Below are 8981 nucleotides of genomic sequence, written 5' to 3'. Positions count from 1 at the left end.
GTATATGGCAGGTTGCAGCTGGACTAGACTGAACACTTTATGGAATGGTACTCTCATTTAGGGCCCTATGCATTCGTGGACAAGTGCCCAGAATACATAACTTCTGCGTTCAGGGACGAATGTCTAGAAAACAGGTCTACTCATTTTGGGCCCTATGCATTCAGGGACAAATGCCCAGAACACAGGTCTTCTGCATGCAGGGATGAATGCCTGCAATAGATGTCTTCTACATTCTGGGAATTCGTCCCTGAATGCATGGGGCCCTAAACATGGGAGCCACTTGTACCAACCATGTACAAGGGGCCTAAGCAGTCCTCTGCCTCAAAAGACAGTAAGTGACCACAACAAATTTTAGAACACTAGAGAAGTGAACTGGCCTTTAACAGATAAACCACACTGCAATGTTACAAATCCCAGAAAACACAGCCTGCATGAATTTTACTGTGTTGATGTGTGTTTTATGGGCCCATACAAAGAAAAAGTAATTTGGTAATATGCAGGGTTTTTTTTCTTACAGAATAGGTGCAGGAACTTCCCCCTTCTGAGTCACCCCTATCTCCGTGCCCTAAGTACTTCTGAGTACCATCCCTTGGTTCCACTTCCTAACCACCTCCCAGTACTGTCCCTTTTAAACAATAGAGAACCAAGTATCATATTGTGGTACTAAGTCATTTGAAATTTGTTAATTGTAACAAGAAAAGCAGTAAAATAGATCATCTGCAGCCAGCAATAATGGACCCCCTCTTGTAATAATAGATCCCCCCAGCAACAATAGACCTTTGCCAGCAACATCAAATCTCTAAACCCTCCAGCATCCAGCAATAATAGACCCCTCCCTCAACAGTAGATCCCTTCCAGCAACAAATGACTCCTCAGAAACATAATACCATCCCAGAAACAACAGACCCCCACCTGCAACAATAGACCCTCACTCACAAATAGACCCCCTCCAGCAACAATAGATCCACTAGCAGCACGCATCAATAGACTCTCCAGCACACTCCAGCACCCCTTGCCATTACATACATCCAGTGTTGGAGGTTCTGGAACTGCGCTCCCCCACATTCCCGCTGAAAAAAGCCCGGGTAATATGTATGTGTAATGTATTTTACCGTTTACAGCTCAGCATGCTATATAAGCAGAAGACAGATATTTTTTTTTAAACCAAAGGGATAGAAAAACCCCAATGATAGCATTTAAAAGGCATGTAAAATTATAGACATTATAGGAAAGAAAATGTGAATTCAGCCTTATGCCTAGAACACGTGGAGAGAAAATTGGACAAAAAAAAACACTTTCTGAGCACTCGTAAAATAATCTGATCATTAGTGCATGGCTTTCAAGAGCCGATCACGACAGTTTATGCAAAAATATCAGGGACAAGCACGAAAAATGTTTGTGTAAGATAACAGAACAAACAACTTTCGTGTAATTAGTATAGTATTTGTTGGGAAAAAAATTGAGTGACCATGCATGCTCAGAAATTAAAGAATACATTACAATACAGTACAATACATTACATTACATTACAAGCTGTATTCTGTCTAACGAGGATTTTCAAAACTTTAGTATCCTATTCGTTTTTGATATGAGACTAGAATGCAAAAAAGAAAAAACAACAATCATTCATCTGATATTCTCATTGTGTGTGCTAGGCTTTAGACCATGTGGTCATGGTATAGTTCAGATGGATACTAACAAACATTTAAAAAAAACATAATGGTATATAAAATCTGATGCAGCACACAGGTAAGAGAATCCATACCTTACAGTCTTCTATACATAATGTGCAGTGATCACAGGAATTAATACACTTCTAAATCCATCCTGATGTCACCATTTAGGCTGATATAAAATCTGAAGCTTCTGGCTTCTTACAGTAATTCCCTATATGTCTTAATCATTCACATACAGTAATGGCATGCACTAATGCATGCTGACAACCTAATAGCTTTTACAGAGCATTTTCAATCTGCTAAATTCATAGGGACTCAGCAATACTACAACTGTTTTAGAATGTCAATCTGTGGTAGATTTTAATCCCAAAATAATTTTTTACAATCCTGGAGAACATTAAGTGGTCTGTTTATAAAACAATGAATGTTAGCTTTGCTGCCCATTGATATTTTCCTGGTCAATAATTCTAAGCATTTTTAAAGAACATTTGCCATCCACATTTCTCTATATATTCACCTCATCAAAAGACAAATTTAGATCATTGGTCAATCCAGGTTTCAGTAACCTTCACTGCATTTATAAAGCTGTGTATGAGAACATCTGCTCCTAATCATTTGACACTCTAAAGCTGGTGTATACACTAGCAGAATTTTGATAAAAAATTTGTACGAAAATTATTCAGAAAATTACCAGTACATTCGAGTGTCATTTAAAAGCAATTCAAGATTTTGTTTGCTTTTAACATTCAATTTTGGAATTAATGGACTTTACCAAATGATAACCAAATGCACGTTCTTACAATGAAAAAAGGCAAAGAAAATTCTACTAGTGTATACCCAGTTTAAGTAAGAGAATCCCTGTCCTTTTGCTTTATTTCACTGTAGAATGTTGCACTGCAGAGACATAAATATGAAGCAAGTGTAGGAACAGTAATTACCGTATTTTCCGGCGTATAAGACGACTGGGCGTATAAGACGACCCCATACTTTTCCTGTTAAAATATAGGGTTTGAGCTATACTCGCCGTATAAGACTACCCCTCTTCCAACGCACACCAAATAAAAATGAAAAAACATCAGATTTGATTTCAATATGGTATGGTATTTCAGTATGGTATTCCAATGATGGGGTGCTATTCCTCCCACTGACACCAATGATGAGGCACTACTCCTCCCACTGACACCAATGATGGGGCACTATTTCATCCACTGACACCAATGATGGGGCACTATTCCTCCCACTGATACCAATGATGGGACACTATTCCTCCCACTGACACCAATGATGGTGCCCCATCATTAGTGTCAGTGTGTGAGGAATAGTGCCCCATCATTAGTCAGTGGGAGGAATAGTGCCCCATCATTAGTCAGTGGGAGGAATAGTGCCCCATCATTGGTGTCAGTGGGAGGAATAGCGGCCCATCATTGGTATCAGTGGGAGGAATAGCACCCCATCATTGGTATCAGTGGGAGGAATTGCGCCCCATCGTTGGTGTCAGTGGGAGGAATAGCGCCCCATCATTGGTGTCAGTGGGAGGAATAACGCCCCATCGTTGTTGTCAGTGGCAGGAATTGCGCCCCATCGTTGGTGTCAGTGGGAGGAATAGCGCCCCATCGTTGGTGTCAGTGGGAGGAATAGCGCCCCATCGTTGGTGTCAGTGGCAGGAATTGCGCCCCATCGTTGGTGTCAGTGGGAGGAATTGCGCCCCATCGTTGGTGTCAGTGGGAGGAATTGCGGCCATCGTTGGTGTCAGTGGGAGGAATTGCGCCCCATCGTTGGTGTCAGTGGGAGGAATTGCGCCCCATCGTTGGTGTCAGTGGGGAGAATAGTGCCCCATCGTTGGTGTCAGTGGGGAGAATAGTGCCCCATCGTTGGTGTCAGTGGGGAAGGAATAGTGCCCCATCGTTGGTATCAGTGGGGAGAATAGTGCCCCATCATTGGTGTCAGTGGGGAGGAGGAATAGTGCCCCATCGTTGGTATCAGTGGGGGTATCAGTGGGGAGAACAGTGCCACATCGTTGGTGTCAGTGGGGGAGGAACAGTGCCTCATCGTTGGTGTCAGTGGGGGAGGAACAGTGCCTCATCGTTGGTGTCAGTGGGGGAGGAACAGTGCCCCATCGTTAGTGTCAGTGGGGGAGAGGAGCGGCTGCTCCTTCTTCCAGTGCGGCCGCTCGATTTTCGCGGGGCCGCTCGGCTCCGCCTCCTCGCCGGTGATTGGTCGCCTGTGTGCCTTTCCAGTGCTGGCGCCCAATCACCGGTGAGGAGGCGTGACCATGAAAGAAGGAGCAGCCGCGCTTCCTGGACCGGATCGTCGTGGGACCGGAGCCAGGTAAGGTACAGCAGCCCCTCTGTCCACCCCTGTACTTAGTGTCCATCGGAGGAGGAGGGGGGGCGGCGCCGTGCCGCCCCTCGAAAAAGTGCCGCCCTGACACCAGCTCGCACCGGCATATAAGACGACCCCCGACTTTTCAGAAGATTTTCAGGGGTTGAAAAGTCGTCTTATACACCGGAAAATACGGTAGGTTCTTTTGCCCTTCATCCTTCTGTAGAACCTTATTTAATTGTTGCGATGAACTTGTAGAAAGTAGCACACTTGCTTCGATTGAGGGATCATGTACCCATTCAATTCTGGTGCTTAACCCCTTCACGCCTAAGGGTAAAACAAATCTAAATGCCTAAGCACAATTTTGCAACTTTGACATGTGTTAGTAAAACTGTACATATCATCACTACTTTGTACATCCAGGTGAATTATAACTTGTTTTTTTTCAGGACAAATTGTGCTTTCATTTGGTGGTAAATGGTAATGGATAGCTCCTGATTTTTTTTTTATTAATAAAGGAAAACTGGCCCAAAATAGTAAAAAAAATCATTTTTTTATTTAGCTGTGTGTTTCTTGTTACTACCACAACCTACCACCAAAGAACAACCCAAAATAAATTCTCCAGCTCTTGACGATCGCAGTGATACCATATATATGTATGTTATTTGTTGTTTGTACCGGTAGTATAGCCCTGAAACAATAGTGCGCATTGTGTTTTTGTCTTTTTTTTTACCTAAAACACACTGACATTGACACTAACTGACGCTGATACCAAATTTAAAAAAAAAATCCTGACCTTTGACCTTGACCTTTTAACCTTGACTGTTGACCCTGACTTTGACCCAAACACTAACCCTGGCACTGAACTAGATCAAACCTTGATCTAGATACTTTTTCTTTTTCTTTTTTTTTTAAATATTTATCTATTTATCTTCTTTTTTTTTTTTACAAACATTTTTTTTCCTTGATGCCAGGAGTTAGAGAGATACAATGTATCTCTCTCCTCCATTCATAGAGAGAGAAAAAAACAAGGGGGCTGGGCTGTACAGTGACTGATCACTGTGATAGTCAATCAGAGGCTATCACAGCGATCATGTGACCTGGAATCGGGAGTCCCAGGTTCCGATCATTAGAACGGGACCCGGTGCTTTAAGTGACACTCCGGTCTTTGTGCTGGGAGTGCACCCTGCGATGCGCTCCCAGCACAAAGACAGGTACACAAATATGAGGTCCCATGGAAAAAAGCCCAGTTCTGTGAGGTCGCATATTTGTGTTACATCGGCGTCAAGGGGTTAAAGAACATATAAAGTCTCTAGAGACATATTTTCTTCTTAGATGTTGTCTTACTGGGTTTTGGTGTGTTGAACTCTCACCCAGATGCCACCCCTGGGGTTCAGGTCATAACCAGAGCCTTCGATGCCACAAATGTTACACTGATGAGTTCAACACTGGGAGAAGCCCAAGTGGTGACAGCCAGCTAGTAGGCAAATCAAACCTTGTACCAAATTATTACACAGTTGATGGGCAGATGGTAAGGGCAAGAGGCAAACACACAATGTGCAGATAGTCCAGGCTGTTAGGAGGCAGAAGCAGAGCCCATAGACAGTTCAAATTGACAAGTGAAAGGGAACTGAAATGAGTATTTTATGCTTTCTTTCACTATAGTCAGTTTTCAATATTTATCAGAAAAACATAGACTAGACATACAAAAGATACACAGAATAGACAAAACCACCCGTGTAAAGATTTAGAAGGGGTACAAGCAGGATATCACCATAAGTCTAGGTCTACAGTATGCAACATAGGCGTGTCATAAACCTATCTTGGGTAAAATTATAGCCCAGCAAACTTCAAGAAACAATACATTTTGTCAAGCAATAGCCTGCCGTGAAACCTGTCTCAGGGTGGCATGGCACATGGGACAGTCCTCAAGACAGGATGAGTGTGGGCACTGAAAAGAAAGAAAAATGGGGGGGGGGGCAGGTGGGGAAGCCCATTGATGGGAGGGGTAACAAGAATACACCTATTATCTGAAGTAATTAAACCCAGCAGGGTAGTTGGGTAGAAGAATGACAAGGGTCCTCAGTTTAAGGAAAGTTTGACAGCACATGAAATTCAACCCATCAGAATCTTTTTAAATGCGTCTGTTCAGGTAAATTAAAGCCAGTAGAACCATGTTGTAGTAATCTTTTCAGTTGTGTCTTTGGTCAGAGCTGGTCAGACCTTTCATTTCCCTAATGTCCTCAACTTTAAGAATCCACTGCTGTAGAGTAGGTGGGTATGCCAACTTCCATAAAAACGGAATACATGCCTGAGCAGCGTTAACCTGGTTTCTCACCACCGATTTTATATATGTGGACAATGGTATCTTGTTATGGTGGCTGTGAAGGGGGGGACAAGCAGAACTTTCTTGTTGAAGTTCCACTTTAAGAGTCAATTTCTTAGCACAATCCCTCCTTGCATATCATAGCCCTCCCCTCTTCTGGGAGTGCCTAATTTCTCCTTGTGCAAGTCAAACTCCCCCCTGCTCATCTCCCTGCATAACATTTATTTAGCTGAAGGTGGCGAGGCACGAAGAGAATACTGTAGAGTGTCCCCTGAGTGACAGCTCTGAGTCTGCCAGAGCGTCTGTCATCACATCCAAGATAATGACACCCAGCAGCAACCTTAGTGCTTTGGATATATGTACCATGGATGCTTTTACAGGAAAATAACAAGCCTTAATAAATTATATGCACATACACTGCTCAAAAAAATTAAAGGAACACTTTTTAATCAGAGTATAGCATCAAGTCAATTAAACTCCTGGGATATTGATCTGGTCAGTTAAGTAGCAGAGGGAGTTGTTAATCAGTTTCAGCTACATGGAGTTAATGAAATTAACAACAGGTGCACTGGATGGGCAACAATGAGACGACCCCCAAAACAGGAATGGTCTTACAGGTGGAGGTCACTGACATTTTTTTTCCTACTCCTCTTTTATGCCTGTTTTTCACTAGTTTTGCATTTGGCTAGGGTCAGTGTCACTACTGACAGCATGAGGCGATACCTTGACCCTATGGAGGTTGCACAGGCAGTCCAACTCCTCCAGGATGGCACATTAATACATGCCATTGCCAGAAGATTTGCTGTGTCTCCCAGCACAGTGTCAAGAGCATGAAGACCTCCAGCAGGCCACTGGTGTGAATGTCTCTGACCAAACAATCAGAAACAGACTTCATGAGGGTGGCCTGATGGCCCAGCATTCTTTTGTGGGCCATGTACTGTCTTGGAAATTCGCTTTAACGAATTTCTCCTCACCGTGAGTACTCGCAGTTGGATGCGCAGAAATCCCCCATAAAGCTGTGCGAATCTCGCTTACCACGACTGCAGCTAAACTACACGATTCCTGCCCATCCACCTACTTTTAGCTTCTGTTGAGATGTGGGGGTGGAGCTCCGTTACCCTAGAATGATCAAACGACACTCTCAGGATGGTGTTGCAATTCACATAAGGGCTGGTTTCAGACTCAGCTCTCTGTTTTATTAAAAATACACACATGCCCCCCACATGAATAAAGTCAATCCCCTCCCACCGAACAATGCAATGGGGAGTGCCTATACACAGGATGTACATTCCAATTGGAGCATAGCCTTTCCTATTATCTATCACTAGTCCTCCCCCATGAGTCTTCTGAGGTCAGCAGACTTCCTCCCCTTCCCCCCCATGAGCCATCTGAGGTCATATTTCCTGTCCTACTAGCTTCTATTGGTATGTAAATTCTTTGTACAAGCATTCCCTAAAAATATCAGTCTGTACCTGGATGGGCCCGATACGATCTTTATTAAAACACATCCATCCAAGATACAGTTTCAAGTTGGTAATGGGTTGTAAGATATGCATAAGCCTACACGTGGAGTTCACACCGCTTGGCGCCTTGCGTTATGAAGCCCATGTGGTACTATGCTGCTGATATGTGGATACAGGCCCACGGTCTACTGCCAGCGACATTCGCATCGAATGCCGTGGTGGTATACACGCCGGTCTATAAGCGCAGATCTGCCATCTCATCCATTACCAAGCTGAGTACTGTAATACATACATTGTACATACGCATGGCCCAATTGCAGCCTTCAGAGCTTTAATTAAGCCACACGAGAGACATATGAATAACACGAATATATGACACATTTAAAGTTCGACCAACAATACAAAATTTCCATGACATTCCCTCCTGTTTTATCATATTCTCCTCGTGTCCCTTCTTGATCTTCTTCAGCTTGATGGGTGTAGTCTCAAACCTCAAAGAGTTCCTGTAGTTGTCCCTGAGAATAAAGCTCCACGGGGTACCTGAAACAACAAGACCCGACGCAGACTCGACGCAAACAGGCTTGATTGAAGCAATGATCCTCAAGAGCGTTGGAACCTTCACTACAGGAAGGCTCTTGCAAAAACCACAAACAGACTTGTGGTATGAATAAGGCTTGTGATCCCACGGTGGTCTGGGGAGATCCAGCAACAGATTCTCAAATTGCCCCTGCAGACGGGGCCACACAAGGCTGGTCTCGACCCAGACAGTTTTCCAAATCGCAGACACAAACCATGATGAGGCTTGAAGCTTGCTTGAAGGTCTTGGAGAATGGGGTCTTCAGGGAGATAAATTAGAGGGAAGCCAGGACGTAATCTGTAGAGAAGGTGGTTGGTTGGTGAGGTCTTCCTCCGATCAGTGGTTGGAGTGGGATCCCAGGAGCGGGCATGGAGATGTGGTCGTCTGCCCGAGCTTGGCTTACACGGTCGATGAGGCAACAGGAACATCTCACCGCGGCATATAAAAGGCAGATGAAAAAGAGAAGCATCAGGACATACACTCCCACTTCCTTCAACCAAGATCCGATGGAGAACAGGAAATCTCCCAATCCTCCCAAACCCTTGAACGGATTCCAACCCTCACTAGCTATAGCTCTAGCTTTTCCCTGTAGTTCACTAACTTTGTCCATATGGGCC

The sequence above is a fragment of the Staurois parvus genome, unplaced genomic scaffold (assembly GCF_062004578.1).
Source record: "Staurois parvus isolate SC_StPar_1 unplaced genomic scaffold, SC_StPar_1.0 ptg000023l, whole genome shotgun sequence".
NCBI classification, from domain to species: Eukaryota; Metazoa; Chordata; class Amphibia; order Anura; family Ranidae; genus Staurois; species Staurois parvus.
This window is presented reverse-complemented; position numbering follows the sequence as displayed.